General features: G+C 44.9%; 1 long non-coding RNA gene across 1 annotated transcript; it reads left to right on the forward strand.

Moving 5' to 3' along the window:
- Positions 1 to 1,473: 1,473 nt before the first annotated feature.
- Positions 1,474 to 9,105, forward strand: LOC123447776. Its single transcript, XR_006631540.1, has 3 exons — positions 1,474 to 7,939; positions 8,025 to 8,960; positions 9,067 to 9,105. It is a non-coding gene; the product is annotated as an uncharacterized LOC123447776 (long non-coding RNA).
- Positions 9,106 to 10,318: the final 1,213 nt, after the last annotated feature.

Genomic DNA, 10,318 nt, shown 5'->3' on the forward strand with positions numbered 1-10,318 from the left:
TAGAAGAATGTTGTTGATGGCCCACCAGTGCGTGGGTTCACAGCAGTTTTCGAGGGTAGAGTATTCGACCCAATTTGTTGATAAGCCAGTCAGGAGGTGAGAGTATACTCTCAAGTATTAGCAGCTGAATTTGTCAGATTCAACCACACCTCAAAGATTAGTATCTGCAATCACAGTACTAACAACAAAGTAGCGAGTAACGGTAGTGTAGCGAGCAATAGCAGCGGCAAGGAACAGCAGTAGTGACAACAGTAGCAAGTAGCAACAGTAGCAAGCGACAGTAGTAGCAAAGCAAAACAAGTAATAGCAGTAGAAACAGTAGTAGTAGCAGCAGCAGAGCAAGACAAGTAACAGCAGTAGCAACAGTAGTAGCAGTAGCACAAACTCGTAGGCAATGGGTCGGTGATTTTTTTGGATGATATTCATCATGCAAGAGCTATAACACGAAGAGATATGTGGCTAGGTCCCGTTCGTCAATGTGATGTAGACATGCATTCCGTGTGTCGTCATACGTGCTTAGGGAAAAGAACTTGCATGACATCTATTGTCCATCCCTCCCGTGACAGTAGGGTCCAAAAGGAAACTACGGGATATTAAGGTTCTCCTTTTAATAAAGAACCGGACCAACGCATTAGCACTTGGTGAACACATGAACTCCTCAAACTATGGTCATCACCGGGAGTGGTTCCGGTTATTGTCACTCCGGGGTTGCCGGATCATAACACATAGTAGGTAACTACAACTTGCAAGATCGGATCTAAAACACACATATATTGGTGACAACATAATAATTTCAGATCTGAAATCATGGCACTCGGGCCCTAGTGACAAGCATTAAGCATGGCAAAGTAGTAGCAACATCAATCTCAGAACATAATGGATACTAGGGATCAATCCCCATCAAAACTAACTCGATTACATGATAGATCTCATCCTACTCACCACCGCCCAGCCAGCCTACGAATAGATTACTCACGAACACGAAGATCTTCATGGAATTAGAGAGGGAAGAAGGTTGATGATGACAATGGCGACGATTTCCCCTCTCCGGAGCCCAAGGCGGACTCCAGATCTACCCTCCAGATGAAGAACAGGTGGTGGCGGCGCCTCCGTATCGAAAACGCGACGAAAACTTCTCTTTTTATTTTTTTCTCGGATGAAAGGCAACTTATAGAGCTGGAATTGTGGGCGGCAGAGCCGTGTGGGCCCCACAAGCCTGCCCACCGCCACCAGGGGGTGGTGGTGGAGCACGGGCTTGTGGCCCACTGGCCCACCCCCCGAGGTGGAACTTGGCGCAGATATTTTTGATATTTTCCAAAACTGCTCCCGGTAAATTTTCAGGATGTTTGGAGAACTTTGATTTGTGCACAAAAATAACACCAAGGCAATTCTGCTAAAAACAACGTCAGTCCAGGTTAGTTCCATTCAAATCATGCAAATTAGAATCCAAAACAAGGTAAAAAGAGTTTGGAAAAGTAGATACGACGGAGACGTATCAGACACTGACAAGACTCGATCTAGGTCGATACTGGAGTTATCACATTTGTACCAATACAATTATGCACTTGTCATGACCAGGCCATAACCTATCACGTTCCGGTGACTAGGTTATCCACGACCTCTCACAACCATCACTTGCCATAGTCATGTTTTTAACATTATTTTAAGATATGCAATATGCTTGAATAATGAAATGGATGGATATTAATTTTTTGTTAGCGAGCAAACAACACATCAAGAGTTCAAACATGTTTGCCTGGTTCCACGTAGGCGGGATCAAGATCGGTGAAGTTAACGTCGGCATTTCCTTCGTTGGAATTTACGTCATATAACATGTACCGTCGTAATAGTTGAGTCCTAGCTAATGGCTCCAAATATTTTTTAAATAAATTTGAAAATAAACTAGACCCTCAAAGCAAGGTTTTTCAAAAAGAGTCAATTCAAACACTATTGTAGTTTTAAAGTTATAAGAAAAACAAGTTCAGGCACTGATCTGTAATGAAACGGAATTTGTCCAGGGGCTAGTTTGAGAAACTCAAAGCGCCCGAAAGAGAATACGTTAACTAGCTTCGAAGATGGCTCCTGGCGAAGGCGCGTTCAAGGGAAAACGTCTCAAAAAAAAAGAACAGAACCCTGACAAGGGGGTCCACCGTGTCAGGTTCGAATCAACCGACGCCAGATGCATTGCACTGATCGCCGGCGACGATCGATGGAGGGAGAGAGCCAACCGAGGGCACCTACGTACGCACTGTGTTCCTGCGCTTCGGTGAGAGGTGGATGGGGTCGAGGGGGCTCTGCGTCGATGGCGACCTTGCTCCGACGGATGACAACTTCGGGCACCTCCGGAATCTCACCGAGGGACTTGCCTTCGATCAAATCGGAGGGGAGCTCAAGATGAGGAGGTCACCATGAAGCTTCTGAACGCCTCAGGGGCTCCTACTTCGACTCATCTTGCTTGAATCCAATTGGAACCCGAAGCGGATCGGGGCGGCGGAGCTGGGGAAGAAGGCCCCTCCGAGGCCCTCCTCTGGCTTGGGCAAGGTTTCGGAGTGGGGGTGGAGTGTTGTGAGGTGAGTGATGGGCTCGACAGCTCGGAGGGGATCTATTTATAGAGGCCCGACAGAGGTGTCATGGGTCATAACTCCGACGAGCAATTCTGTTGATCTAGGGGTTAGGCAGGTGGTTAGGTGGTTCGGCTCATACCTACTCATCGAGGGGAATCCATTTTTGGCCTAAAGCAGTTCAGTCATCGAAGGAGGACTCGGGTCGACGGAGCGGTGCTTCTTGTGCACTGCGGCAGCAAAGTTCATGCTCTGTGCTGCCCGGTGCGTGGTGACGACAATTGCGGGGCGAGCTGGGTCCAAGGACACGCGGCGGCTTGAGGTGCGAGGGGCGGTGTCGGTCGGTGCGGTGCTGCAGCAAGGGCATCGCTGGTGGTCGTGGCAGCCGCTACAGGTGCTGCTGCCGGAGCTTGGCCAGCTCGGCCAGCTCACCACTGACGCTAGCAAGCGTCCAAGGGAGTGCGCAACGTGTGGATAAGCTTGGGCACATGATCGAGCAGTTCTAGCATCGCCACTGTGGTGATTGTCAGTGAACTGAATCTCTGAACCTTTGACTGAATCAGTTTCAGAGTTTGACAGTGGCAACAGTGCAGGCTAGGTGTTTGATTAAATGAAAATGGCACGTGCACAAAATATTTTGAGCTGAAAACTTTCGGGGTGGTCTCTCATTAGGTGAAAAGACTGCCCACAATTTTTCAGAATTTTTTAAACTGTTTTGGTCAAGTTTTTAACAAAAACAGAGTCTTTTGGGTCAAACTTGAGTCAAATGAAATTTGAAATTTTCAAACTTGTGACTCCAAAGTTTTTAGTGAAGTAGGTTGAGGGTACTAAGGTCTTCTAAGAGTAGGAGTTTGGATCCTAAACTCCACAGGGATCAGTGAGTTCCTTTGTAAATTTGTAGGGTCAAAAGTGATTACAAAAAATTCTTTTATTAAAAATAAACTATGAAAGGTGGTCCAACCTTTCTAAAGTTTTGGTAAATAAATAAAAAAGAATACCTAGATGTTGTAGAATTGCAAAAAGGTCTAAAACATGATAGAGGAAAAGGAAACCTTGAGGTAAAAACAATAATTGAACCTATAGGAATAAATTCCTAGGTTTTGCAAAAGTAATAAAATATTTTCCCAAACCAATTCATTTAGAGAAGAGGTCAAAAGATCACTATTCTAAACGAGGCAGGTTGAGAAAGAAGCACTAAAAAGTTTTCTTAAAGAGATTGTCAAAGAGCTTCTACGTTTTTATAAAAGCCAACTAAAAATCCATAAAAAATGGCTAAAAATCAAGAAATCAAATTTAGAAATTTTGGGTGTTAAGAAAAATCTCGTCCCCAAGATTTCAGCGAGCCCTCAAGAAGTTGCGCTTGCTCTTTGTGCCGGAAATCCTCTCTTTCCCAATTGGCCTCATCCTCTTAATGGTTGCTCCACTGTACCCTGAATAGTTTGGTGACCTTCTGTCGTGTCCGGCTTTCTGCCTCCTCTAATATTCGCACGGGGTGTTCCTGATAGGATAGGTCTGGTTGTACTTCTATACTGTCATGGGCTACCTGTTGATCGGGGTTCCTTACACACTTCCTTAGTTGAGAAAGATGGAACACGTCATGCACATCTCACAGTTCCGCGGGTAGATCCATTTGGTAGGCAACTTGGCCTCTTCGAGCAATTATGCGAAATGGTTCGATTGAGCGGGGCGCAAACTTGCCCTTGACCTTGAACCTTTGTAGTCCTCTCATGGGTGATACCTTTAGATATACATAATCATTTGGGTTGAAGCCGACATCACGGTGTTTTTTATCGTAATAGCTCTGCTGACGGCTTTGGGCTGTCTTGAGTTTGTCCCTTATGAGTTTTACCTTGTCCTCTGCCTCTTGAAGTAGTTGCGGGCTGAAAATACGGCTATCTCCGGTTTCTAACCAATATAGAGGCGTACGAAATATTCTTCCATATAAGGCTTCAAAAGGTGACATTTTTAAGCTTGCGCGATAACTGTTGTGGTATGAGAATTCGGCATAAGGAAAATTGTCCTCCCAACTGTTTCCATATGTGAGCACACAAACCATGAGCATTTCTTCGCAAATCTGATTTACACATTCGGTCTGTCCTCTAGTTTGAGGGTGATATGCTGTGCTGAACACTAACTGGGTGCCCAAAGCTTGTTGCAAATAATCCCAAAACCTTGATGTAAACCGGGTGCCTCTATCGGATACAATAGTTTAGGTATCCCATGTAAGCAGACAATACGAGCGAGGTATAACTTTGCTAGCTTCTGAGTGGAGGACGTAGTCTTTATTGGAATAAAGTGAGCCACCTTTGTGATTCGATATGTGATAACCCATATAGCATCATGTCCGTGTCGTGACTGGGTAGTCCGACAATGAAGGCCATGCCTACCTCATCCCACTTCCACTCGGGTACCTTCATAGGTTGTAACAGTCATGCTGGCTTTTGGAGTTCCGCCTTGATTCGTTGGCATGAATCACAACGGGCAATGAAAGAGGCAATATCTATTTTCATTCCGTGACACGAATATTTTGTCTGTATATCCTTGAACATTTTTGTACCTCCGGGGTGGATTGAGTAGGGCACATTGTGAGCTTCTTCCAAAATTTGAGTTTTGAGGTCCTCTTGGTCTGGTACGCACGGTCGGTCTCTGTACCATAATATCCCGTGTTCATCAATAATAAATTTGGGGGCTTTTCCAAGGTTCACCTTTTTCTTTATGCCTTCAATGCTGGGGTGCTCCTTATGAGCCTTCTTGATATTCTCGTCCGTAGTGGGTTGTACTTCTAGTTGTGCCACGGTGCCTTGTGGAATGAGGAGCAGGTTTAGCAGAGCGAACTCTTTCGCAATCTCATGTCTTAGCTTTCGTATAGGGCCCTTGTCTGAGGTGGGGTTCCCGCTAAGAGCATCGGCTACCACGTTAGCCTTACCAATATGGTAATGAATTCCCACATCATAATCTTTAATTAACTCCAACTAACACCGTTGTCGTAGGTTGAGATCTGGCTGCGTGAAGATATATTTGAGACTCTTATGATCCGTGTATGTTTCGCAGTGATTTCCATGGATAAAGTGCCTCCATTCCTTGAGAGCATGTATCACGGCGGCCAACTCCAAATCGTGAGTGGGATAATTTTCTTCGTGTCGCCGTAGTTGTCGTGAGGCGTAAGCCATGACCTTCCCTTCCTGCATAAGTACGCATCCGAGGCCTTTCCTTGAGGCATCACAGTATACTTCAATTTTTTTGTTTAAGTCTGGAACAATCAACACGGGTGTCGTGGTCAGTCTCTTCTTCAGCTCAAACAAAACTATTCCCACATGCTTCAATCCATTCAAACTTGTTTTCCTTTTTGAGTAGTTGGGTCATGGGCTTGGCAACAGTGGAATTTTTTCAATAAATCTCTAGTAGTCTCCCACCATTCCGAGGAAACTTTGGATGTCTTTCACGCTGGTTGGTTGCGGCCATTCACTTACAGCCTTGATCTTCTTAGGATCCACAGCTATGCCTTCTTGGGTCATTACATGTCCCAAAAATCCAACTTGCTTCAGCCAAAGCTCACATTTGCTGAACTTGGCATACAATTGATGTTTACGCAGCTCTTCCAACACAATTCTTAGGTGTTCCGCATGTTCTTTGGGGTTCTTGGAGTAGACAAGTATGTCGTCGATGACGACTACGACAAACTTATCCATGTACTTCATGAGTACCTTATTCATTAAATGCACAAAGTAAGCTGGTGCGTTTGTTAGTCCTAAAGGCATTACCGTAAACTCATACAATCCGTATCGTGACGTAAATGTTGTCTTCGGAATGTCTTCATAAAGTATCTTATATGATATCCTGACCGCAAATCGATCTTCGAGAATACCATTGCTTGTGTTAACTGATCAAACAACTCATTTATCCTGGGTAGTGGATACTTGTTCTTGATGATGGCCATGTTAACGGCTCAATAATCAATACAAAGTCTTAGCATCCCATCTCTCTTTTTGGCAAATAATACTGGCGATCCCGAGGGCGAAGAGTTGGGTCTAATGTATCCTTTGTCCAAAAGCTCTTTTATTTGCTTCTTGAGTTCGACTAACTCAGTAGATGCCATGCGGTACAGCTTTTTGTATATTGGGGTGGTACCAGGTGCAAGTTCAATGAAAAATTCTATTTCTCGGTATGGTTGCATGCCTCGTAGTTCGTTAGGAAATACATCCGGTAATTCACATACCACTGGGATGTCCTTCATCTCAATAGCTTCCATGTGATTAAGTCATGCTTGGTTTGACTTCTCCTTTTCTAAGGCTGCAACTTTTACCCTTTTACCCTGATGGTGGGTGAGTGTGACTGTTCGGTTGAAGCACTCAACAAATCCCTTGTTGGTATTTAGCCAGTCCATTCCCACACAACATCCAAATTGCTGCTTTCGATCACAATGAGATTTGCCCAAAACGCCAAGTCTTTGATCTCAATAGTAACATATTGGCAATATTTTTGTGTAACCTGTTGTACTCCCGGGGACTTGATGGTCATCGAATTTTCCAAGGGGGGGGTTGAAAAGTTATTTTTTGAAACAAATTTTTCCAAAATGAACGAATGGGAAGCTCTAGAATCAAACAAAACCATGACATGAATTTTGTTGACAGGAAACTTACCGAGCACTATTTCTGGCGCGTTCATAGCATCTTCTTTGGCGACGAGATTCACGTGACCCTTCCTGTGATTGTTGTTGGGGTTGAAGTTGATGCGCTTTGGTGCTGGGTCAAAGCTGGAAAGGTTGGTTTTAGTTGCACCATTTCCGGCCTTTGGGCACTGTCGGGCGAAGTGTCCAGCCTCTCCGCAGGCGAAACATGTGATATCGGGGCATGGAGTAAAATCCTTGTTCCTCGCATAAAACTGGGTGTTGACTTTAGTTGTTGAAGTTCGAGTACGAGGAGTTTGATTCTTTGTGTCCTCAGCCTTGTGCTTGATGTTGCGCGCTGGTGTCGAGTTGTTATGACGATGTTTACGAATGTCATCCAAGCTGCGACGTTCGGCCTCTAGCATGTTGGCCTTATCCAGAAGTGTTTTGAAGTCTGGAAATGTATGAATGACTAGATGGCATTTTAATGCCGGAGCGAGTCCATCCAGGAATTTCTCCATTTTTTCTCTTCAGTCTTATAATCTTCACTTGCATAACGGGATAATTTATTATACTGGTCCAGATATTCCATTACAGTGGAACTCCCTTGTTTGAGGTCTTCGAATTCCCTCTTCTTGATTTTCATGACGCTCTTGGGAATTGTGTCCCACGAAAACTCTCTTTGAATTCAGCCCACGTGATGTTGTTCTCGTCAGGATGTACATGGAGGATATTTCCCACCACGAGGTTGCGGCTCCAATCAGATAGTGAGGTGCGTAGAGTACTTTCTCATGGTCAGAACATTTCGCAATAGTAAGCTTCCTCTCTCTCATATAACCTATCGTCTGCTTCCATAGGTTTGTCGGTGTGCGAAAAGTTGGCGGACGTGTCTTTTGTAATTCAACCGATCTGGAGTGCGTGGGTGTGGTCCACACTGATTCCCCATATTCATTAGTTGGTTCATCATCTCGTGATGTTGTTGCTAGCTTTGCTCATACAAACGACAAACCTCTGAAAATGCTGGGTCGCTCTCGTGTCGGCCTGACTGTCCCTGAGTGAAATCATTCCATGTCTCAGCAAATTGATTTTCTCCCTACATTCTTGGCATGGAGCGTGTCCACGGACGACTCATTTTCTCAAAGCTGGGTTAATGTCGCAAAAACCAAATGAGAAATTCAAGTTCAAGGGAGAATAGAATTTAAAAAATTTATACAAGGAAATACTATGAAAAGTATTTTCATTAACCGTCACGTTCGGAGAAGGACTGCGATACATCTTACATCACACATAATTATACATATCACTCAGGTCGCACTCTCGTATGCCTGACATGTTATTTAAGCTAGTGCACTTCTCCTGGTCCTACATGACGCAACACGACTACTTCCCTTCAGTCTAGGAGCACATCATCATACATATCATACATACCACACAAGCGTACTAGCGATCAGCTGTACCATCTCTAGGTGGAGTCGGAAGGGACCTGGATTGGCTGACCCAGGGATAGTCCCAGATGAGGAGCTGGGGAGTCCACTTCCTCTAGCACGGGCTCTAGGCGGACCGCACGAGACGGCGAAGCACGAAATGGACTAGCAGGCATAGCAACTCTAATGGGGGCAAGAGCAATGACTTGATTGAACTCTTCAATCGAAGATAGCTGATGACGAAGCTGAGCTGGTGGAGTGCATGAGGCAAAAGAAGATGGGCATGACCTAGGTGGTGTGGGATGAAGGAGCTCAGTCCTGTTGTGAGGACGAGTAATGGTCTCCATGCGAGCAGCCAACAAGTCATTGGTATGTCCATTTTGCATCATGCTTTCATGTTGATATTTATTGCTTTTTGGGCTGTTATTTCACTTCACGGTACAATACTTATGCCTTTTGTCTCTTATTTTGCAAGGTTTACATGAAGAGGGAGAATGCTAGCAGCTGGAATTCTCACCTGAAAAAGGAGCAAGTTTGAGATGCCTATTCTGCGCAACTCCAAAAGACGTGAAAATCAACGTGGATATTTTTTGGGAATATATAAAAAATATTGGGCCAAGAAGTGCCACAGGAGCGCAACCAGGGGGCCACAAGCCTGGTAGGCGCGGTCACCCCCTGGCCGCGCCTAGGGGGCTTGTGGGCTCCTTGCTGGCGCACTGGCCCCCCTATTCAGCTATATGAAGGGTTTCGTTCCGAAAAAAATCAGGAGGAGGCTTTTCGGAGGATTCGCAGCCGCCGCGAGGCGGAACTTGAGCAGAACCAATCTAGAGCTCCGGCAAGATGATCCTGCCAGGGAAACTTCCCTCCCGGAGGGGGAAATCGTCGCCATCGTCATCACCAACACTCCTCTCATCGGAGGGGACTCGTCACCATCAACATCTTCATCAACACCATCTCATCACCAAACCCTAGTTCATCACTTGTAACCAATCTCCATCTCGCGACTCTGATTGGTACTTGTAAGGTTGCTAGTAGTGTTAATTACTCTTTGTAGTTGATGCTAGTTGGATTATTTGGTGGAAGAGTTTATGTTCAGATCCTTGATGCTACTCATTACCTCTCTGGTCATGAATATGATTAGGCTTTGTGAGTAGTCACTTTTGTTCCTGAGGACATGGGATAAGTCATGCTAATAGTAATCATGTGAATTTGGTATTCGTTTGATATTTTGATGTGTTGTATGTTGTTTTTCCTCTAGTGGTGTTTTGTGAACGTCGACTACATAACACTTCACCATTATTTGGGCCTAGAGGAAGGCATTGGGAAGTAGTAAGTATATGATGGGTTGCTAGAGTGACAGAAGCTTAAACCCTAGTTTATGCGTTGCTTCGTAAGGGGCTGATTTGGATCCACTAGTTTAATGCTATGGTTAGACTTTGTATTAATTCTTCTTTCGTTGTTGAGGATGCTTGCGAGAGGGGTTAATCATAAGTGGGATGCTTGTCCAAGTAAGGGCAGTACCCAAGCGCCGGTCCACCCACATATCAAACTATCAAAGTAACGAACGCGAATCATATGAACATGATGAAAACTAGCATGGCAGAAATTCCCGTGTGTCCTCGGGAGCGTTTTTCCTCCTATAAGACTTTGTCCAGGCTTGTCCCTTGCTAGAAAAGGGATTGGGCCAATTTGCTGCACCGTTGCTACTTTTGTTACTTGTTTCTTGC

This window comes from Hordeum vulgare, chromosome 4H (genome assembly GCF_904849725.1).
Source record: "Hordeum vulgare subsp. vulgare chromosome 4H, MorexV3_pseudomolecules_assembly, whole genome shotgun sequence".
NCBI lineage: Eukaryota > Viridiplantae > Streptophyta > Magnoliopsida > Poales > Poaceae > Hordeum > Hordeum vulgare.